The 24526-nt window shown below is 37.7% G+C and overlaps 1 protein-coding gene and 1 long non-coding RNA gene across 27 annotated transcripts in view; one reads left to right on the top strand and one right to left on the bottom strand.

Annotated features, from left to right (window-relative positions):
• DLG2 (discs large MAGUK scaffold protein 2) overlaps positions 1 to 24526 on the top strand; it is a 2173778-nt gene that overhangs the window by 2015179 nt on the left and 134073 nt on the right. The window lies entirely within an intron of this gene.
• LOC129048943 (uncharacterized) overlaps positions 15977 to 24526 on the bottom strand; it is a 153348-nt gene continuing 144798 nt past the window's right edge. For both annotated transcript variants that reach the window (XR_010141742.1, XR_010141741.1), the window contains one exon: positions 15977 to 16690. This is a non-coding gene — a long non-coding RNA (uncharacterized LOC129048943). The remainder of the gene's footprint in view (positions 16691 to 24526) is intronic.

The following is a 24526-nucleotide window of genomic DNA, read 5'->3' as shown; positions in this document are numbered from 1 at the left end:
GAAAGACTCCTTTAACATTAGAAAATCACAACATTAACAGAATAAAAGATAAGATTCAGATGATCATCTAAATATTACAGGAAAACCATTCAATAAAATTCAAAACTCATCTGTGAACAAAAGTTCTTAGAAAACTTGAAAAATAATGGGCTTCCTAAATCTAATAAAAGGCAAACACTGTACTTGTTTTTGAGACAGAGTCTCACTCCGTCACACAGTCTGGAATGTAGTGCCGAGATCTTGGCTCACTGCAACCTCTGCCTCCCCTATTCAAGTGATTCTCATGCTTCAGCCTCCTGAGTACCTGGGACTATAGGCATGCACCACCATGCTTGGCTAATTTTTGTATTTTTAGTAGAGATGGAGTTTCACCATGTTGGTCAGGCTGGTCTCTAACTCCTGGCCTCAAGTGATCCTCCCAAAGTGCTGGGATTACAGGTGTGAGCCAGGGAGCCAGCCTAAACACTATACTTAGTAATGAAATTTTGGAAGCTTTTTCCCTGGAAGCAGGTATGAGACACCTTCTATCACTACTCTACCCTTCTATCACTACTGCTATTAAATGGAGGTGCAAGAAAAAGTAATATGATTGGAAGGAAAACAATAAAATGATCCTTATTTTCTGGTAACATAATTGTGTATGTTTAAAATTCAAAATAACTAGATAGACTGCTATAATTAAAAAGTAACTTTAGCAATTTTACTAAATAACAAGGTTAATATCAAAGTAATCAGTTGTATTTCCATATAGCAATACTAAACAATAAGAAAACAGTAGGAGTGAAAAACATTAAAGTCATAGGAATAGAACTGACAGAAGAGCACCACTATATAAAAAAGCCACAAATGTTATTAAAAGAAGATGCATAAACGTGGGGTATACCTTATTCATGAATAGGAAGATGCAATGTGGCAAAGATTTCCTTTCTCCCAAACTGATATATTGATTCACTGCAATTCCTATCAACATCTCAGAAGATATTTTTTATTTATTTGTTGGTGATGGTGATAGATTTGACAAAGTGATTCTGATATTAATATGGAAATATAAAAGACCAACAATAGGCAAAACACAGAAAAATGAAGTCAGAGAATTTACATTATGTGATGTTAGGATTTATTATGAGGTTACATAATTACAGGCAGTATGAAATTGGTATAAGTATAGACAAGTAGACCAATGGAATAAAATAGAGTGCAGAAAAAATAACACACACATACAACCTCTTGATTTTATGACAAAAGTAAAATTACTTTGAAGTGGAAAAGGATGACCTTTTTGGTAAATGACACTGCATCAATTGGATATCCAACTTTTTATAAAATGGCTCTTGACCCAACCTCACACTATACACAAAAATCTTTCTACATGGATTATAGATAAAAATATAAAAAGTAAAACAATAAAAGTCTAGAAGATAATATTGAAAAATAACTTCATAAGTGTGTGATAGGCAAAGATTAAGTCTTAAACAGGCACAAAACATACTAATCTTAAAGGAAGATATTGATGAACTACATTAAAATACAAACCTCTGTTCATCTAAAGACACCATGAAGAGAATGGGGCAAGACAGAGCACAGGAAAAGATATTTGTAATCCAGACATCTGGAAAAGAAATTTATCTTCAGAATATGTAAAGAGCAGCTACAAGTCATTGGGAAAAAAAAAATATATTTTTTAATGGACAAAAGACTTGAACAGGCATTTCTTAAAAGAAGATATGTAAAACGGCCAATTCACATGAAATGGTGGTACTCCCAGAATGGCTAAAATTAAAGACTGTTCATACCAAGTGTTTGTGAACATGCAGAGAGTCTCAAACATTGCTCGTGGGAAGTAAACCACCACATTGGAAGATTGTTTGTCAGTATCTATCAGAGCCAAACATATACCCTATGATCTATCCTTAGGTATATACCCAATAGTAATGAGTACATATGTTCAACAAAAATATATACAAGGATGTGCATGGCAGCATTGTTTGTAATAGCCTAAACCTGGGAATAACCAAATGTCCATCAACAATAGAATAGGTAAATAAATTGTGGCATATTTGAACAAAAGAATAATATACAACAATGGAAATCTATAATAGCAGATAGGAATCTTGCAAATATTATATTGAGTGCAAGAAGCCAGACACACACACATACACACACACACACACACACACACAAACTACTATATGCATGTTAGTTTTCTAGGCTGCTCTAGAAACAAATCACCACAAACTTAATGGCTTAAAAAAACATAAATATCATCTTACAATTTTGTATGTCAGAAGTCCACTATGGGTCTCACCAGATTAAAGTCAAGGTATCAGCAGGCTGTGTTCCTTTCTGGAAGTTCTAGGGTAGAATCCAATTCCAGTTTGTTTGAATTGTTGGCTGAATTCAATTCCACGCAGTTGTAAGACCAAAGTCCCTGTTATCTTGCTCCTGTCAGCCTAGGGCCATCCTCATCTAGAGGCTGCTGCATTCCATGGCTCGTGGCCCCCTTCTTCCATCTTCAGAATCAGCAATTGCAAGTTGAGTGCTTCTCATGTTGTATCTCTCTGACCCACTTGCAAAAGATACTCTGCTTTTAAGGATTGATGTGATTAGATTGGATCCACCAAGGATCATCCAGGATAATCTCCACATTTCAAGTTTCTTAACCTTAATCACATCTGCAAAGTCTCTTTTGTTATGTGAGGGAACATATTACAGATTCCAGGGATTAGGGATGAGGGGGTGTTATTCTGCCCACCACAATATGATTTATATAACATTCAAGAACAGGCAAAATGTACCCATGATGATAGAAGCCGAGAGCGATTATGACCCTTGGGTCATGTTGCTAGAATAGGAATAATAGTATGCATTTTAATAAAGTGTTGTTGCAAGTATTATAGCCAACAGTAATGTCAATTGCCTTGTAAAGTGCCTGTCACAACATAGCTCTGTTATTTGTCATTTCCTGTTTCCTTCCCTTCTCCCAACTCCACCTTCATCATTTCACCTGTAATAATGCTGCAGTCAGGACTTCGATGCAGAATAAGATATTCTGAAGACTTGCAGACCCTCTGTAATGGTGCTTCCTAAACTTGCCTGGTAATGAATAGTCCTCAGAAATGAAGATTTAAGCAAGAACCCCAGGTGCTACTTAGGTAAAAGCAAGTTTGGGAAACACTGCTTTTAGAAATTTGCTTATATGAAACACTGTTGAAAACACAAAGAAATGCTGAATGATCTGCCCTAGCTCCATCCAGAATACCACTTGCTACCCTTTTTAAGCCACCCAAAGCAAATCAGCTGTGCTATGCCATTGAAAAACAAGTACTTCTTAAAATATTGGACTAATCAGATAGGATTCTAGAACTTAATCTTTTGCTGGAAGTATCAGTCTGTGGTTCTAAGGATCTAGCACAGAACCCAATCAGAAAGTTGCATAAATATTTGTTAAGTTCACTGAAATTAAAGGCGGCATCTGGTTGGTTTGTTGTTGTTGTTGAGACAGGGTCTTGCTCTGTTACCCAGGCTGGAGTGCAGTGGTGTGATCACGGCTCACTGCAGCCTTGACCTCCCCAGGCTCAGGTGATCTTCCCACCTCAGCCTCCCTACTAGCTGCAACTACAGGTATGCACCACCAGGCTTGGCTAATTTTTGTATTTTTTGTAGAGATGGAGTTTGGCCATGTTGCCCAGGCTGGTTTCAAATTCCTGGGTGCAAGCACTCCACCCACCTCCGCCTCCCAAAGTGCCGAGATTATAGGCATGATCTACCACACCCAGCTTGTTTTATTGTTTTTTTCTATTAAAGCATGCTGCAGTTGCCCATGCACATGACTTCTTGAATGTGCTAAGAAAGAAATCTGGTAAAAATTGAGTCTCTGTAACATTCATTTCACATACTCGACCTCAAACTTTTTCATTCATTCGTTTTACAAACAACTGTTGATATCCCATATTGCAGTCAGTGAGACACGTCCAAGGAATACAAGGATAAAAGTACTCAGTCCTTGCTTTAGGGTACTCCCAGTGTAGTGGAGGGACCAATAACAAAAGAACCTCCAACTCCATCTCCCCACCCTACACTGAATTTAGAACTTACATTGATCAAGAGCGGGGAGCCACTGCCATTGTAAATCAGGTCTCAGCCTCTTTCCTGCTTTATCCAGTTCACACTGGCTTTCTTTCCAGGGAGGGGCCAAAAATCGCCTTGTTTACTAGCTGCCTCTCTGCTTTATCTCATTGTGTCTCAACCTTAGCTCCAGGTAAGAAACACCTGTAGAGCTCTTAAAAACCCTGATGTCTCACCTCAGCCCAGACCTACTCTAAATCAGAATCTCTGGGGGTGGGTCCCCAGGCATTAGTGTTTTTAAAGCTTTGCTAGTGATCCCAGTATGCAGCAAAGTTGAGAACCACTATTTTATCTTTTCTTTCTTTTTTTGGTTTCTTTTCTTTTTAAAAAAATTATCTTCACTTCCTCAGCTCATGTTTAAGCTGAAAACAATCATTTCTTTAAAGTCTCAGATTTCTTGCATGGAAGTCTAGTGCAAACCTGCAGCTAGCTAATGGGAAGGCCAGTTCCTAAAATGACTTTCAATTTTAATCACATTTAACATTAGTTGACTCAGAATTTGGAAACCAACCTTGAATCTGATGCTACAATTTGCTAACACTTAGCAAAAATAGAACCCCCTGGTTCAAAGATAAATAACTTTGCAAAACAGATTGAAAAGGTTGGTAAGGTTTCTTGAAAATCAGAGTTCTCACATTTACATTTTGATTTCCAGTGATGAAATGATTAGAAATTCTTAATTTTCATGAGGTCCCTTTGAAAATGTTCAGAGTGCAGGTGAGCACCAAAGAACATATTAATAGTTTGGGTGTGCACATATGTGTGTGTGCACATGTGTGTGCACATGTGTATATAGCAATGACTGGGCTTGCAGTAAATTCAGGTACAACTAGGTTTACCCAATCCTCATTTCTGGTTCTGGTTCTTACTGCTCCACTCTTCCCAACTCCATAGTACACCGCTTCTCACTCCCCTTGCTGCCTGCCACCATAGTTTGACCCTAACCCTAGCTTTTCCCCTCTGTGCTCTTGTTTATCCATGCCACTCCCCTAACTTAGGCTTAGCCTATCCCAGGCCTCTGCAATTGGTTGACATGGAAACATTAGGTGAGCCTGCCCGGTGGGAGGGATGTTCTGTTTCCAAGTGAAAATGGAAAAGATTCAAGTGTGATTCGCTTCCAGCCATTTTAACCCTTGAGTTTCTCCATCTATTTAAAACATACCCAGGCTCTTGATCACCAAATAGGTAAAGAAGACTATTTTAACTTGGACTCTGCCTACCTCTACACCCTCCTCTGCTGCTTCCCCTAAAAGCCCTGGGATGGAGCCTCAGGAAGCACTTTGTTCCTTCATTTCTCCTTTCCTTTGCACAGGTCCTTTCTTCAATCTGCGTACTGTCTCTTCCTTCTTCCTATGCTGTTTATGGGGTTCTTAATGGTTTTTCAAGACTCCATTCAGGCACCATGCCTTCCTAGAGGCTTTCACCTCTGCACCTACTCTCATAGCACTTCCGTTATAATGGTTGTAGAAAACTCCAAGATTAAGGGACTATTTTCCTCCCTAGATGATGAGTTTATTAAAGGAGAGGCATGCTACTGTGAGGAGTATGTTTCTCATACTCCTGGAGTGAGATCTTATCTCTATGCATTACTAGAATTAAGATCTTGTACAAGTCACTTATCTTTTTAAGCCTCAGTTTTCTCATACCTGAAATGGAAACGATGGTACCCAATATGCCTACTATTTATCAGATGCTGACTATGTTCTAGGCATTTTCTCATTTAATCTTATTTAATCCCTACACCAATTTGGTGAGAGATAAAACATTATTGACCTATTTTTACAATTAGGAAAATATGGCTCAGAGTTGAGAAGCCTGTTCTAAATCACACAGCTCTTAGGTGGCAAAGCCAATAGTCAAGCCAAATCTTAACTCTGTTACTCTGCTCTAGTGCCTGTATATGCAAGTAAAGCACCTAGCCCTGTGCCTGCCCTTGGGGAGGGGGTGGGGACAGATAAACAAATGCATGGATGGAAGAATTAGTGATAAATTGCCTTGGAAAAAGTATGATCCTAAGCACTCCATGGGGATCCAAATGGTAAATTAAACTCCTTCCTCTAGTCTAAGCCTAATGTGCACCATTTCTGCAAGTGTGTGGTAAAGGTCAAGAGTACGAGACTTCTATCACCCATGTTTATACCTGTGTGCTACTTCAAATGCATGCTTCCCTCCCACTCAAACAGTTGCACCCCCCCCCCCGCCCCGCCCAAAAGCAGCTAAAGGTAGACTGCCTCCTGGAGAACTGAAAAGCAGAAAGAAATGGTCTTTGAATAGCTATTAAATCACCTTGACAGCTGCCACGTGGCAACAAGCCCTCAGTGTCCCCTGTTCCCGTCCTTCAGTTCAGTATCACAGTCCCTTACTGCTTCAGCAGACAAAGAGAATAGTTAAGTGAGTCCCATTTAAGGGGACATAATTAACCTTTAGAGTTAATCATTCAGTACCATTCAGTGAATTTCTATAATTTTCCTTTCTAACTGGTAATTTAGCAAAAGAAAAAGATGTGCTGTTATTGAAATATTTCCATTTTTATGTACAGATAAGTGTAAAAGTCTTAATTAAAGGATCCTGTGTTAGAGCTGAGTGTATGTAAATAATGCCTGGAGTTTCAAAAGCAAAAAACAAAGCTTGTCAGTTTGTCTAGGACAGTCATCACACGATGTTTGTTTTCTATAGCATGCTTCACTAATGGATTTGGTTACCAAGATTACTAATTTTTAAAATTATAGTTCTGAAATTATCAAACAGCATGGCCTCCTACAGAATCCTGGAAGCAGTGAATTGATAGTATCTCCTTCTTTCTATCATATTGCCTCTCTCTGTCTCTCTCTCTCTCTCTCCCTCCTTCCCCCCTTCTCAATATCCATGCATTAAACACATTTCCTTTTACATTCAAAAGGTCTATGCAATTGTTTTCCCATGTTAATACACATAATTTTTTTTAACACCACAGACAATAACAGTTCTAGATCCAGTGCCAAAACTGTGATTCACTCCAGCTTGCAACATAGATTAGACAATTAGACTATTCTTTGTAAAATACCGACTTTTATTTTGGATCTGATTATTTTTGTGGAAAATAAAAGACCATGAGTATTAATAAATAGTGGTTTTGTGTTAATTTTTAAGCAACCTGTACGTGAGAGCCAGAATAGTGATCCATTTAAAAGATTAGGTTCTTTGATAAAATGGTGCATTTAAAAGATTAGGTTCTTTGATAAAATGATGTGGGTTTTGTTTCTTCTATTTACCAGTTGTGTTATCTGGAAAATGTTGTTTTCTCTAAGTCTCAGTTTTCTCCTCTTTCTATTGTGGATAACAAGAGTATCAACCTCATAATCATGTTGTATAAATAAAATCAGATACTGTTTATAATATGCTTAGCATAGTGTTCAGCCTATATGTAAAAGATGATCAATAAATGGTAGTCATTATTTATTATTATTATTATTATTACCTTATTGCATAGTTGTAAGGATTAAATGAGATGATGCATTAAATTGCTTGACACACTTCTAGGCAGATTGAATGTGCTTAATAAACATCACCTCCGTTACAGTTACCACAGATCTGTTACCCTGTAACTGTTCCATAGTTGGTTGCTATACTGCCAGTCCCTAAAGCTCCTTTCTTTTCCCTTTTTGCTTTGTTTACTTCTCATCAAATAACAGGGTTCTACAGATGTTTAATTAGCTTCCTGTTTCCCTTTTGCTCTGTTTTCAATCATGTCTCACAAGTCGAAACATTCCTTTTTCCCACATTGATATAGATTCATGCAGCACCATGGACCTAGCTTTGAGTTGTGGTGCCCCTCTTGTTAGCTGGGCAACCTTGTACAAATTACTTCCATTTCCAGCTTTTAGATGTTTTTCATGTAAACCACATAAATAGGAAAAGGTAAACTCTGGGACCCCTTCCTGTCCGACATCCACTGACTCTCACGCTTGGTTTTAGTCATGGTCTTGGGGACACTACACAGTACAGGAGCCCAGATCTTAGAGACCTAGTATTTGCAGTAAATATAAACACTGGGCATGAAAAGGGGACGTTCTTACCAGTAGCATTTCAGTATTTTTACCTAGTGTGATGTTTGAGGAGTGTTGAGACTCTGGGGTTACGCTGTCAAAATTTCGTAGTATGAAAATAATTCTCGGCTTTGCCAAAAGGACAAGCATGTAAATCTAAGTACCAAGTATTTAAAACTTGACCACATGTCCTACAGAGAGAGTGATATCCAACCTGTATCTATGTGGCTGCCTTTGCCCGAGAAAGGCAAATTCTATTTTACATGAAGACATAATTCTGAATTAATAAGAAAAATTCAATAGAAAACGATATGGCTCCAACATGGCTAGTTTAGGAGAAAACTTTTCCAACAGGATTTTTTTTTGCTTGGAAATAGAAAGGGATTATATGTCATGAATTTCAAATTTCAGGTTATTTCAACTCCAAGGTTGGCAGAGAGATTGAGGATGGGAGTGGGGAGAAGGGAGGATGCATGCAAAGATCCCACACATGCCCTTATACACTCCTAGATTGTTGTCAATAATAGGAAATACATTTTCGTTTTTGGGTTTGAAATCAATTGTTAGATAATCTCGTAAAATCAGATTTTCCTACTTTGTGTACATTGTGACTAAAACTCAAGCCAGCTGAATGGGAAATTTCAAAATTCTGTCATTTCCAGCTCTCAGGGCTGCTCCATCTGCCCTAGTTGTGCTTGGAGCCAGAAAGGAGCACAGAGCCAGATTTCTCATTAGCACTAAACCTGTTGGACAAAGAATATGACAGCATATGAAGCCCTGCTGGGGCAGGTTGGCTACAAGGCTGGAAATGGTTATCTCAGGTTTCTGAAGCCTGTATGTTGCTATAGAAGGGCATGTCTGGGGTTAAAAGATTGCCTGGCTTAGGAAATCTTCTAAGTTTATTACAATTTGTAGGCCATTTGTGCCCATAATGAAATAAGTTGAACCAAGGGAAGTACTCTTCTTCTTGCCGTCTCCTTTTTGGTCACTTTCATCTCTGATTTAATTCATCCTATGATTTGATGTAAATATTAGGTTAAACCATATGAAATTGTCAAGATTTCATGTGATTCAGCCTAGTATTTTACTTTAAAAGGGGGCTTCTGTTTGAATGTGCTAACGGCTTGCTATCATTTAGTTGGCTAGAAAGGTTCTTAGACAGCAGAGGGTTCAAAATGGTGGCTGTGTAATAGAAATCCACCATAGTTCATTGGATTTTAAATTATAATGATAGACCTAAAAATAAAATAAAGCAGTTCATTCATTAACCTGCTGCCCCAACAAATAGCATAATCAACTCTGCTTTTAGCTTTTATGTTAGAACCAGCTGTAGTATCTGAAGGATCTCTCTTTCTCTCTCTCTCTATCTCTGTGTGTGTGTGTGTGTGTGTGTGTGTGTGTGTGTGTCCTGATTTATTTATCTGAAGTATAATTATGGATTGCTCCTGATTTATGATGGCTTGATATAGGATTTTTCAACTTTTCAATGGTGCAAAAATGATACACATTTACCAGAAATTGTACTTTAAGTACTCATAAAACCATTCTGTTTTTCACTTTCAGTACAGTATTCAACAAATTACATGAGATAATCAACATTTTACAGGTTGAGCATCCCAAATCTGAAAATCCAAAATCTGAAATGCTCCAAAATCCAAAACTTTTTGGGTGCTAACATGAAAAGGGAAATGCTCATTGTGGAGTAATTTGAATTTCAGATTTTTTAAGTATATATTTCAAAATCTAAAAAAAAAAAAAAAAATTGAAATCCAAAACATTACCGGCCCCAAGCATTTCAGATGAGGAATACTCAACCTATACTATAAATCAAGCTTCATTGTTAGATGAGTTTGTCCACTGTAGGCTAATTTAAGTACACTTAATGTAGGCTAGGCTAAGCTATGATGTTCGGTAGGTTAGGTGTATTAAATGCATTTTTGACTTACTGATATTTTCAACTTACAGTGGGTTTATTTGGACACAATCCATCCCAAATCAAGAAGCATCTGTATATACAGTGAAATGCATGGATCAATGGATTTTAATAAAAGCATGTATATGTAGTCACCACCCAGGTCAAGATACAGAACTTTCTAACACCCCATAAGACGTCCTCATGCCCCATTTCGGTCAATCCTAGACCTTGTCCCCTACCCTGAGAAATAACTACTATTCTGAATTTTATACCATAGATTAGCCTGGCCTATTCTTAAACTCCATGTAAATTTAGACTTGCAGTCTTTGTTCTTTCATGTCTGGCTTCCTTGGCTCAACATGATATTTATAAGAGCCATCCATATTGTTTTGTATTTGAGTAGTCTGTTGCTTTTTATTACTTTATGTATTATTCCATTACATGAATATAATACAATTTGTTTATCCATTCTTCTGTTGAAGAATACTTGGATTATTTCCAGTTTGTGGCTCTTATGAATAGAGTTGCTACAAACTTTCTTGAAGAAATCTTTTTTAAAAGATGCATTCATTTGTTTTGGGTATATCCAGGAGTGAAATTGCTGGGTTATAATCAAATACTTTAAATAAATTGCTAAACCATTTGCTAATAGTAGTTGTAGGAAATGTAGTGAGTGTCCATGTGCCTTGCTAAGACTCTGTGGTTGATGGACGGGAGGAGTCCTATTACTAAACGAGAAGAGGGGGGACAGTGGGTACTGGGAGACGATCAGCAGACCCCACCATAGTGCCCATAGACAATATTTCATGAATACATTAACTGAGACGGTTCTTTCTGTGAATTTTGAGAGTATGAGATTTAAACATGTTAAATCAAGTTTAGCCTACAGCTGCCTCCTTACATATTTTAAGTTTGGCCTAAAGGTTTCTCTGTACATCGTGAACTATAACAAGTGGAGGTGTAAACAGACCGTAGCCTACACTTGTGCCAGTCACGGAGTTTGGGCCAATCAAATGCAGCCAACTGTCCAAACCGTGTTCAAATAAAGCAAACACCAACTGTAACCAATCCAGCTGTTACTGTACCTCACTTCTGTTTTCTGTATGTCACTTTCCTTTTTCTGTCTGTAAATCTTATTCCACCATGTGGCTGCGCTGGAGTCTCTGAGCCCGCTGGGTCTCAAGAGGCTGCCCGATTTGCGAATTGTTCATTGCTCAATTAAACTTCTTTAAATTAATTCAGCTGAATTTTTTTTTTTTTTTTTTGAGACAGAGTCTCTCTCTGTTGCGCAGGCTGGAGTGCAGTGGTGCGATCTCGGCTCACTGCAAGCTCCGCCTCCCGGATTCACGCCATTCTCCTGCCTCAGCCTCCTGAGCAGCTGGGACCACAGGCGCCTGCCACCATGCCCGGTTAATTTTTTGTGTTTTTAGTAGAGACGGGGTTTCAATGTGTTAGCCAGGATGGTCTTGATCTCCTGACCTCGTGATCTGCCCGCCTCGGCCTCCCAAAGTGCTGGGATTACAGGCGTGAGCCACCGCGCCTGGCCTTTATTTTTTTTAAAAAAAAAAAAAACTAACTTATGTTTTCAAGTAGCAGTAGCTCTATTCCTTTAAACAGAGGTAAACTCCGTGAAGACCCTGACAACTGTATAGACTGATGTTCCTCAAGGGAAGCAAAATTGTTTTCTCTGATTTCAAAGATGATGAGAAATGCTAGTGGAGATGTTAAAGGCTTTCAGTACCTCTGATGCATCTTTCACTCTGATAAGATTGTTTTTAGCTTCTGGCTGCACCTATCTAAGGTTTCCTCACTCTTAATAAAACAATAAATGCCTACGGATTTAGATACATAGATGCAGATTAGCTAATTGTTTTTGTTCATTATGTTGTGTTTTTAAATTTCTTTACTGACTACAACTATAGTATATATACATATATTCTATAAATGTTAGCTTATACTAGCATATATGCTAGTATGTATAGTAGTGTATACTGACTACCTTTTAACCTCTGGTTCCTAAGAGCTTAAATCCTCTGTGGATCTCAAGTTTGTATAAATCTTTTAAGTATGAAAAGATAATTTATGTTTTTAAGTAGCAGCTCCTGTCTTTCTTGAAAAGGAGTTAAACACCAAAGAATCACCGATGACTCTGTGGAATGAGTCTAAAAAGTAGCATAACAACTAGTATAGTAAAGTCACTCAACAAATGTATGTTCCCTTCTCCTAGTATCTCAAGTCACAGACAAGTAAATCACAGCGACAGTTTAGAGTGGTAAATGCTATGCATTATGAGATACTAATGTTTTTATTGCTACCTTTCATGGCTTGATAGCAGAAAAATGCTGACTGCTGACTGCCATGAAATGGAAGAAGTATGAAGTTCTCACATTTGTGGACAATAGCGGAACACTGCAAATACCCTTGCGTGTATTGTTCTGTGTTCCATTCACAAGCCTGGCTTTTGCAGCCCTTTAGAACATAGCTGATAATATAGAAAGTAAGAACTGCAGGAAGCAGCTGCACCTTTATCTTGCTGCATGACCTTGATTAAGTTTTTAAACTCTTCGAGTCTCAGTTACTTCATATTTAAAGTGAGTATAAAAACAGTTCTTATCCCATAGGGTTCTTATGAGGATTAACTAAGCTCATTCTGGTAAAGCTCTTCAGAATATTATGTGGCACTTAGTAAGCAATCATTGTTGCTGTGACCATTGTTGTCTCTTCTGGAGTTATTTCCCTGGTCCCACTGCTTTAGAAATTAATTGGGACATTTATATTTATTTCTTTGCTTGCTTGCTTACGTGTTTTGTTTTTTTCTCCACATTATTAAATACCATTGCTGAGTGGGTCTTAAAAAGCTCATTTCCCCTGTTAGAAAACACAAAATTTTAACAAATTCGGTTTAAAGATTGAATTGGCTTTTGTTCATGAATCAGGCAGCATCTCATCCAAAGACTTAGAAAAGGCACTCTAGTGAGCTGAGGAGAGGAGATTGGCTTTATAGGCAGAAAATGGCTCAAGAAAGCAGAAATGGGAAACAAAAATTGAATTGGGCATTTTAAAGCTGTCCTCCTCATAGGGTTAAATCAGAGGAAACTTCCTTATCCTTCTGGCTCTGTTAAACTGGGCCCCTTCTGATTGGTTGCTGTGAATCAATCAATCTCTCTCTCTCTCTTTGAAAACTGGTCCATTTCAAAGTTTGATTATATGGCACCTAAAGTTAATGACTCTATTCTGATTTGCTCTGGCCTGTTGGGCCTAGTGCAGGAGCTTAGTCCAAACAATAGCCTCCCATAAATTTCATTTAACAACACCCTTTGAATTTAAAACAAAATTTTAAATTAGTTTTTGTCTTATAGATTTTCTTTTTTTAAAGCAGTTTTAGGTTCACAGCAAAACTGAGAGGAAGGTACAGAGATTTCCATATACCCTGCCCCCACACATGTGTAGCCACCCCCATTATCAAAATCCCACACCTGAGTGGCACATGTGTTACAGTTGATGAACCTGCATTGACATATCATTATCACCCAAAGTCTATGGTTTCACATTAGGTTTTTCTCTTGGTATTGAACAATACATGGCTTTAGACAAATGTATAATGACATGTATCCATTATTATAGTATCATGTGGAGTACTTTCACTACCCTAAAATCCCTGAAATTTGACAAAGTGTATTTTTTCAGTTCCCAGAAACACTTGTTTCAGAAAAAAGCAGGTGAGAATATTCAGTTCCTCAAAAACCCAAAGATGAGTTGACCAAAAATATGACTCCAAGAGAATTGTATTAAAGAAAAAAATATTCTCAGAAGTTTTATTCCAAGAACACACTTGAAATTCAATCTTAACTTGGTAACATTTGCCTGTGCTGGCTGGATGATAAACACACTTGAAATAGGTGGAATCTCTTATGAATAAAGCAGTTTGAAGCGTTGTCATTGTGAATATAGTAAACTGCTGAAGATAAATTTTTCTAGTATATTTGGAGTCTTGGCATGAAAGCCTTCATCATCACAGTGCTGTCTTTTTGTTTTTAATTTAGTTTAGTTTAGTTTAATTAGCTTTTCAAGCACTTTCTGCAAGCTTGAGCAAAGATATTCATGAATATATTTCTGCTAAACCACAGTAATGAATTATTTATTTTGAAATCTGTCTATATTTTTAGCTACTCATACCAGCAGTTTAGAGAAATAAAAACCTTTGGGATCTTATATCTGATTTTTCTGAGGTGAAATGTGACATGAATTGAAAATAAAAGAGAACAGATATTTGCGATGTGTATAGCTGGTAAAAAATCACTTCTAGAATACTATACATGGAGAACTATAAAGCAATCAGAAAGATTCAAACAGCCCTATAGAAAATGGGTAAGGACTTTTAAAACAAAGAGGAAAAAACACAAATTACTTATTAACATATGAAAACATGCTTAAAATCATTGATAATCAAGGAATTGCAAATTAAACTGCAATAAGGCACCACTCAGATTTACTAAACTGATAAAAATTATGAAGTCCAGTTGATTCCAAGTGTTAGAGAGGATATGAAACTTAGAATTCTCATCCACTGTGTCAACTGGAAGAACTACTTTGGAAAACAGTTTAACATTATTTAATAAAATTAAAAATATTACTCAGCGACTCCTTTCTTTAAGCATGTACCTTAGGGAAAATTTGTATACAGGGATAGAAGACATGTATAACAATATATATACTGATACTGTTAATAAAATCTAAAGATAACAATGTAAGATGGATATATGAGTTATATTTATACAATGAATATAACTGTGAGAATGAATGAAGAACTGTTATATACATCAACACGGATGGGCCAAAAAAAGAAAGATAGTTAGAGGATGATTTACCCTAATTTCAGGAGAGTTACTTATGGAAGAAGAGTACTTAGGAAGGAAATTATATAAAAAATGGCATCCTGAGGGAATCTAAGTCACTGTTAATATTCTTTGTCATGGTAATCGGTGTATAATACTCATTTTATTTTTAAAAAATTGTGCAGAGATTTTATATAATTTCTTGAGTATGCAATCTCTCTCTCTCCCACTACTGTCACTCGTATGCATTCATTCACACACACACGAACATACATACACACACACGCACACACATACACACACACACGGTCACTGGTTTTTATCCCTAAAACAAAAAAAGAGGTAAAGCATAGGCCTAGACTGAGTGTATGGATATAGAAAATAGAATCATGAAGGAAAATAATAAGAATGCTCTTTAAAATGTGATCATATTGCCTCAGTTTTTTCTATAAATAGGTGAGACTGAATTATAAATAAGTAAAATTGGAATAAACAATGACAAACTAATTTTGTCAGCAATATCCCATCCTTGTCACCATTTCCTGAGCACTTACTATATTCAGGTTCTCTCTTCATTTTTGCTGTTCTTCACTATACCACTGTGAGGCAGGTAAGAATGTATCCAAATTTACACAGAGGTGTGCTGTGAATCAAAACAGCTAAAAAAAAAAAATTTGTCCAGTTCTAAGACTGAAACATGGCCAAGGAGCTGCCCTGAAATTCAGATTCAGTCTGCCGGACCCAGGCCCCATTCTCTCCGTTCTGCCCCAATCTCTTTCTTGATTTAAAGTTTTCCCCTGCAGGGAGGCAGTGTTAGAGATGAATAGACTCTTAGTCAAAGTCTTAGGACAAGTGATGTCCTTATTGGACTTCCAACCACCCTTTCTTTGTTGTAACTCTCCACAAGAATAAGAAGTTCATATTTTCAAAATATTAGGTGCCATCCACTGCCGGCATGGTGCTGTAATTTGCTGGAAAATAATGACTCAGATGACTAATCTGTATGAACGCACATGCATTTTGCAAAGTGTTGTGTCAGAGCACGGGTCAAATCAATTAAGTTTTTTGTAAGGACCCAATTTTCATACTGGAACAAGTTAAATAATTGACTGCAATGAAAAATGCTAGGGAGCGTTTGTAAGAAAATTAATTGAAATCAGAAAGCAGAAAGACTCGCTCATTTCCAGAAGTGATATTTGAAATCCAGAAACATGTGGTTCATTCATTTCCTCTGTCCGTGATTTATTCCCACTGCAGCACATTACTCTCTTGGTTGCTTTGCAAAAGTGCTCAATCCTCATCCTTCTTCCTGAGGAAGAGGGGTCTGTGGCAAAGTGCGTTGGGAGCTGGAGTCTGATTCATCAGGACACAGTCTGGCAGGTCTGTCTCTACAAAGGCAGGGTTCGTTCTGGTCTCAATAAGCAGAAAACACTAAGAGCTTGGAGAACCAGAAGCAAATATCTATGATCACAGCAAGTTGTTCTTTTCCTTAAGAACTTCAGTGACGGCTGAGCCCTGTGCCTCACGTCTGTAATCCCAGCACTTTGGGAGGCCGAGGCCGGCAGATCACTTGAGCCCAGGAGTTCGAGATCAGCCCAGACTGAAACCCTATCTCTACCAAAAAAAAAAAAAAGAAATATATACAAAAATTAGCTTGGCATGTTGGCATGTGCCTGTAGTCCCAGCTACGTGGGAGGATGAGGTGGAAGAATGGTTTAAGCCTGGGAGGCGGAGGTTGCATTGAGCCGAGATCATACCACTGCACTCCAGCTTGGGTGACAGAGCGAGACCTTGTCAAAAAAAAAAGAACATCACATATTACTTTGCAGCTGTAATTCTCATATTTGGCTGATTATACAAATTGTCTGAGAAGCTAACAGGTGGTTCAAACAAAAAGAGAATCCTTGGCTCCGTCCCCACACTTACCAACTTACCAAGTCAGAACATCACAGGGTAGCTACATACATCACAGGAATTCTACATACAAAACACCTTAGGGAATTAAACTAAGTTTGGAAACTACTAGCCCATATAGAATAATGCCCCAAACTCTTCGGCATGGCATTGAGGACCCTTTGCAAAGTAATTTCAGTGTACCCCACTTCCCCAGATTATGAGGGGAAGAACTCTATTTCTCTTCCAATATAAAGCCATAGGACTTTGCATTCATTTCTTCAATAAACATTTATTGAGCATTTGCTATGTGCCAGATTTGACAGGTATTATAGATTGTATCTTACTCTATCATTGCATGCTCTTAGTTGAGTTCAGAACTTCTACACTAAGTAACAGCACAGCCTGGCTTATGCTAAATGACAACTGAAACTTGTACCAAGGATAGTAAATACCTATAGGCAATGCTTCCCTCAATCCCAGAACAGACACTGTTTATCATTGCACTCAGCATTCTTCCCACTGAGTCCAGAGACAACTTCAGAAGCTTTCTCAACACACTATCACACCATCTGCTTTGGCATGTGAGGCAAAGTCTGTTTGCAGCCTCTGTTATAGACCATGTTTGACAAGACTAAACTAGTACCCTTCCTCCCTCCTTCACTTTCACTAAGGTGACTGAACATGTGCTCAGGCTTTAGGAAAGGTAGGAGTTTTCAGACTTAGTCATTGCTTCTGAGATTGGTGTGTGGGCAGTAATGTACCCCAGGGCAGAGGCCCCAGTCTGCACATCTCTCTGTACAGGAGGGCCGTGTATTTGCTATTGCTAGACTAAGAACATGGATGACTTTTGGCACTCAGACACTACCCTCTCTCTCTTCCTGTCTGCCTTGACTGTATGTAACTACCATAGTAATCCACAGCATCAAACAAGTTTTCTAAAAGTCCCATTAAATACAGGCTGCCAAATTTTGTGATTCAATTTTTTATATTCAGGAATGGACATTAAGTTGTGACAGGAGAAAAGGAGATGTATAAAATTTCTCGAGAGAAACACTGCATTCTTGTCTTCACAGGCTGGTTCCAATAGGAACAGGAAAGAGTAAAATGGAGAGCTCAGCTGGATTCACACAGACCTGGAATTGAATGTCATACACACACACACACACACACACACACACACACACACACACCCTATAGCTAGCTGTGTGAACTCATCTTTTCCTCATCTTTGAAAAAATAGGATGTATGTGTGAATAATCTCTCTATCGTGAGCTTATTTTAACTGGCATAGATGTATACATGAGCCTCTTAATGCCTTGCTGACCATGCCTTTATGTTCTCAGTTTCTGGCCCAGAACCTGGGACATTAGGGAGGGTTTCAATAAATGTCAATCACATCACATCACATCAGATTACACTCAGCTTATCTGTAGGCAATTTATCTAACAATCTCAATGATCCGAAACACTATTAAGAACTAATCAATAGCTAGAATAAATGTTACTAGAAATATAGATTTTCCAAGCTCATGAACTTAACTCAAAGATATCTCTACAGCCCCTCATGCAAAACCTATTTAACATTAGTTTAGCTCTTCCAAACTACTAATACTGCTTTTCAACTCACTGTAGGTTACAGATAGGATAATGAGAGCAAGAGAGAAAGAGAGAACAAGTAGGACTGAAAAAGATACTAACCAGTGATTATAGAGTGCCTGCCCCATGGTTGGGGCTTCATAAAAGACACAGGATCTTGTCCTCAAAAAACACAATGTCTAGTGGCAGTGGGAGTTACACAGGTAATTCCACAGTATTACGCTGTTATGAATAGCTATTCAGGGCCGCATGGTGTCACAAAGAAAGGGGTAGGTGGTCACTCCTAGTCAGAGAATTGACAAAGGAAGGGCAAGATGGGTTTCCTAAAACCTAAGATGCTTTTCGGATCTTTTGAAGGATTGGTAAGTGTTTATTGGAAAACCAATGATAGGGAGGGAGGTGATAGATAGTTGTCCAATCAGACAGAACAGTTTTCCAATCAGAGGAAGCAGGATAAGCAAAAGCAAGGAGGTGTGAAATAGCCTAAGGCCCTCAGGAATCTACCATGCAAGACCTGGTTCAGCATGACGGGAGCCTACTCTCCTCAGGAGGGGTTAGGCATGAGGGAAGGGGAAGTCGGAGAGGTGATAAGGTGAGCTCACAGAGATATTTGCATACCTTCCGTGCTTAATTTGGACTTAAGGCTGTAGTTCACAGAGAGCCATTGAAATAATTTTTTGTTTGTTTTGTTTATTAAGCAAGCATATCAAGTACTCAGATGTGGTTTTGGAAAAACTACTCTTGCTAAGTGCCAAGGAAGGACTTGGGGATGCTGAGAATAGGAATAGGAAATAGGGGAACTTGTTTGGCTGCTGCAGCAATCCAAGCTAGAAATCATGAGGCCCTAAACTAGGCCTAAGCAATGGGACTGGAGAATATGGGGCAGATGAAAGCCAGCTGGAGGTAAGGCTGCAGGATTTAAATGTGTGGCAGATTTAGGGCAGGGGCAGACAGCTTTATACACCTCAGTAGCCTTAAAGATACCACTGCATGATACACAGTACCAAAACTGACATGTTGAATGATAGTCATGAGACTTCAAAAGAATTTAAATTATGTTCAGTATACTCTGTTTGCTAAAGCAGTGAAGAGTAACATCTATTTTAGAGAAAGTTCTGCCTGAATAATTCATTTACATTTAATATATGACTCCCAAAGATCCTAATAATGAGCTTTAGTGTATATAAAGATCTAAAGTTTATTAAGTAGCTAGTATTAAAGGGTCTGTATCGGTATATTACCTCATTTAGCCTCAAAATAACCTGCTGGGAAAGTACTCTTGAATCCAAATGCAGATGAGCAACCCTAAAGCTGGGACAGAGGAAATCAATGTTTGAAGATCACATGGCCAGCAGTATTAGAACATTTTGACTTAAAAATCCAGACTCTTTCTACTACACTGTCATTAGCCTAAACTTTTCCAATAAGCAGCCATATTCTGACTGAAATGAGAAGCTATTAAATATTGTAAAACTGAAATATGTGCTTGGAGTTTGTTGACCCATCTTTCACTTTAAAATGGTGCTCAGGAGTTTCTGAAACGTTTTGCTGGGAATGAGTAGACGATAATAACTTCTGTGAAAGAACAGCCAAAGAGAACAGACAGAACATGTGTGGAGGTGAGAAAAGTATTCCAGTAACAGTTGATCTCATTTTTTTTCCCTTCTCAGAAATGCAAAATTAAACATGTGCCATCTTGCCCATGCAAAACACGTATCCTCTGAAATGATTTTGAGATGTAAATTAATTCCCACCCCAGAGCAAATAGCAAATCATCCAGGCAACCTAGTCCTGTAGACTAAAATAGGGAGCATCAGACCATGACTCTCTCTTGCCTGACTTTGGGATCCTAAACACGCCACTTAATTGTTCTATGCCTCAGTCTCTTCAGATGCAAAAGGAAGATGATAATATTGGCCTTCTTAAGATGTTATGAAGATAGGCATAAGAATGTCAGTATTTTGAAAGGTCAAATATTCTTACAATTGTAGAGTTTATTTTTATTCTATAAGCCAGTTTTGGTTTTTGTGTTTGTTTGTTTGTTTTGAGACAGGGAGCTCACTCTGTCTTCCAGGTGGGAGTGCAGTGGTGCAGTCTCAGCTCACTGCAACCTCCGCCTCCCAGGCTCAAGTGATCTTCCCACCTCGCCTCCTGAGTAGCTAGGACTATAGGAACACACCACCATGTCTGGCTAATTTATTATTATTTTTTTTGGGGGTAGAGATTGGGTTTTGCCTCAGCCTCCTGAGTAGGTGGGGCAACTACAGGCACACACTACCATGTCTGGATAATTTTATTTATTTATTTATTTATTTATTTATTTATTTATTTTTGGTAGAGACGGGGTTTTGCCATATTGTCCTGGTCTCTTGATCCTGCCACCTCGGCCTCCCAAAGTACTGGGATTACAGGCATGAGCCACAGTGTCTGACCAAGTTTTATTCTGTGTTTCCTAGATTAAAAAGTAGAAAATTTTATCTCATTCTTTTTATTTTCTTCACCAAATATTCTTTGAGCACATACCATGTGTGAGTACAGTGAACGCACAGAGTTGAATTAGAGATATATCCCACTCTCAGACAGCTCATGATCCTGCTACTTAATTTTGATGTCTCTTGATCCCACTCATGAGACATGTTGATAATGCTCTCATTGATGTTACCTAATTTAATCTTTATTTTATCTTTTAAAGTAGGTATCTATCCATCCGTATTTTATAGATACAACTGTTGAGCCTTGGCAATGACTGAACTGGAACTAACCCCAGTTATTCTGACTCCCTAAACTCAGATCTCCTTTGATCATCACAGAATTGCTTCACTGTCTTCGTAAAGAAAACAAGTATATTCATAATGAGCTCCGGTAAAAATCTGATGACAGTGAGGAATCTAAGGTAGGAACTAAAAGCTATGAGAACTGAGAGAGGAGAACAATTAATTTTAGATCAGGTCAATTCTCAGAATGTATTTTCATAAGAAGAAACATTTGAAATAGATTAGGAAGAATAACCAGAAAAAAACAGAACAAGAAAAAATGATAAGTAGGAGGAGCATGTACAAAAGTGTGGAGATGAACAGGTAAATGTTATGTTTGGGAACAATGAACATAATGGGATTAAAACATAGAAACTACAGGTTGAATTTTTTTAAGATAGATTAAGTTCAGGTGAGTGGAATCTTGAATATCATGTAAAGTAACTTGGGACTCTAAATAGTAAGGATTTTGAGCAGAGGAGGGATGTAGACATATTGGTGATTTAGAAATTATCCCAATGGCGATGGGAAGGATGGATTATAGGTGGCTGAGACCAGAGGTTGGTAAACCAGTTGGGGATTATTATAATAACATAGGCAAGGATAAAGAAGGACATGGATTAAAGCAGAGGCAATGGGAATAAATGAAGAGGAGCAAAGCAACATTCTAAATTATATTTAATAATGATAGCAATGTTAGATTTGAAGGAAAGGGAGAAGTCAATGATGAGCCTGAGGTTTCTGGCTTGGGTGGTTGGATAAACGGCTATGTCATTAACTAGGAAAGGAAATACAGGAGAAGAAGCCAGTGTTATGGGAGGAAAAGTATTTTTTATTATGTCAACTTTAAGGGAGGGAAGAATGGACATCCTCCCCTTACATCAGGTCATTGAAGCCAACTTTGATGATTTGATGTGGTGACAGTCATAGTCATCGTTTCCTTAAATGTTGTTGTTATTGTGCATATTTTATTTGATTCAGTTATATAGTTTAAGCTAATTTTAGGGTTAAAATAAGGTCCATTGTGCTGTGAGACTTTTATGTTCAGATCATATTCTTGCCAATATGCAAAACAAAGGAATAAATGCATTTTAAGGGTTGTATAAATTTCTTGCCTTAATATCTGCAAATTTATTTCCATCTAGGTAACATTTTGATATATTGTCTTATAATGCACCTATTACGACATCATCTGTACCTAATCAAGGGCATAGTTATGAGATTAAAGGCCAGTAAATTGATAATGGCAGACTTTTGTTTGTTTTTGAAACTCTTGTCATCCATTCCTTTTGTTCATTACATTCTTCTATAGATTGTTTGCATTGTGATATTTTACATGTTAAAATGAACTTGCATTTCAGTTAGATGGTGTCTCCAAAAGGCTGGAGAATCAAAGACTGAAAAAAATAGGAGTAATTCAGTTTGCTGAGGATCAGCCTGAGACTGCATTAGTAACAGCATTTTTAGTTCTGTACAAAGTAATTTGGTTGTGGAGAAGTCCTACAGCAAATCAGCCTGAATTGTTCAGTTTAATTGTGGTCACAGAGCCACTTGTGCAGTAACATTAATTACAATGAATGTTTTAGCCATTAAAGCCTGCCATTAATTTGGTTCCTTAGATGGATTCTTAATGGTAAGAAAAATGAGGAGGATGCCCTGTTTATCTCATTTAATGCCTGGAACACAGTAAGTTATCAACAATTTGTCCTCAGTTTCCTCATCTGCAAAATGCAAATGATAATAGTCCTTACACAACAGGATTTTGAGAATTGTAAGAGAAAAGACTTAATACATTATCTAGCATAAAAGCACTTAATGCCTTCATTAATAGTTGAAAACCCAGTGCAGCAATGCTTTATTTAATACACCAGAGCTGGGAGAAAACTCACCTCACATTTTATTTACATTTGAGAAATCAAAGGGCCTAGAAAGAAGTGTTCTTTTTCCCATAAATAGATTTATTGCTTGTAAAGATTTTTTGCTCTGAGGTAATTTAAATAACTTCTATAGTCAGAATGAGCTTTTATCCCATATGCATTGATAAAAGAATATGTCTAAATATCTGTATAATGTGAAAAGCTGAGAAACTCATTACCACCACTACGTAAAGCCATTAGGAATTTCATTAATTGCTGTGGTATAGAAAGTGGAAGATCTACCTTTTAGTTCAAACTCAGCTCAGCTGTATGGAGCCTAAGCCTATTCTATTTCTTCCTAAAATCTGGACCATCTTTAAAGTAGGGACGAGTGGGAGCCCACTTGCTTTGGCTGAGAAATTCCATACAAACCTTCCAAGACCAAGTATTGCAACTCTCCTGGGAATGGACATTCCACAATTCCCATGGCAGCTCAAGAATTAGAAGCAACCCAAAGCCACCTCTTCTAGTCTGACCTTTCCTTCCCATCCAATTTATAAATCCTCTCCTAAGTATCCTTTATACATGGCTTCTCTTCAACAACCTCTATTCTTAGATAGTTTCCCCTGTATTTAATATAAACCTTGATTGCTTCAATGTACGACAATATAGCCTCTAATTTTATGCTTTTTGGACCAAATGAATGTTCTTTAAGCATGTTGTTGGTTTAAACAAGATCATGCATCTGAAATGTCTGTATAAATTATAGAGTGCTGTGTAAAATTACTCAAGACTGTATTAACAAAGCTAAGACAGACAATGATGCAACATAGTTCTTAAATGCAACAATCCTTAAATTAGCTTCACACATAAAAGTTTATTTCTCATCCACAGTATATACCAATCAGGGCTTGAGGAAGGGCTCTGCTCCACACAGTCACTCAGTACTCACAATGATGGAGGTGCCACAATCTTAGAGCTGCACCATTAGAAATAAGTTCCTTGATAGCCAAGGTAGAAGAGAAAGGGTTGCATCCTGACACACTTGCTCATAGACCATTGACTGAAACATGCCACAGGGCCCTGCCTAAAGGGTCCAGAAAATACAGGGAACACATCAGTATTTGGCAAGCCATAATTGTCTCTTTCATAGTATTTCTATCTAGGCTAAGCAAATCTAAGGGCCTTGTATTTTTTACTTCCCATTTTAACCTTTTATCTGCTATTACACTTATCTAGGTTTACTTTTGGTTTACGATATATATAGCCATTTTTTTAAGTAGTCTCAATAAGGACTTATTCAATGCTATATGGAGAAAAGGAATTATTGCATGCTGTTTAATCTGTCAAATGACAGCACTATTTTATCTTTTTTTTTCAAGCAGTGAGAATATTGTGACTTGGAGAATATTATAATTTTATCCTTATCAGCTAGGCAATTTTATGTTCATGTTTTTACCAATATCAACTTCATACTTGCCAGGACTGGATTTCTACATGATTTTTATAGAGAGAAATGATCTCTG

Source organism: Pongo abelii, chromosome 9 (assembly GCF_028885655.2).
Source record: "Pongo abelii isolate AG06213 chromosome 9, NHGRI_mPonAbe1-v2.0_pri, whole genome shotgun sequence".
NCBI lineage: Eukaryota > Metazoa > Chordata > Mammalia > Primates > Hominidae > Pongo > Pongo abelii.
This window is presented reverse-complemented; position numbering and strand designations above follow the sequence as displayed.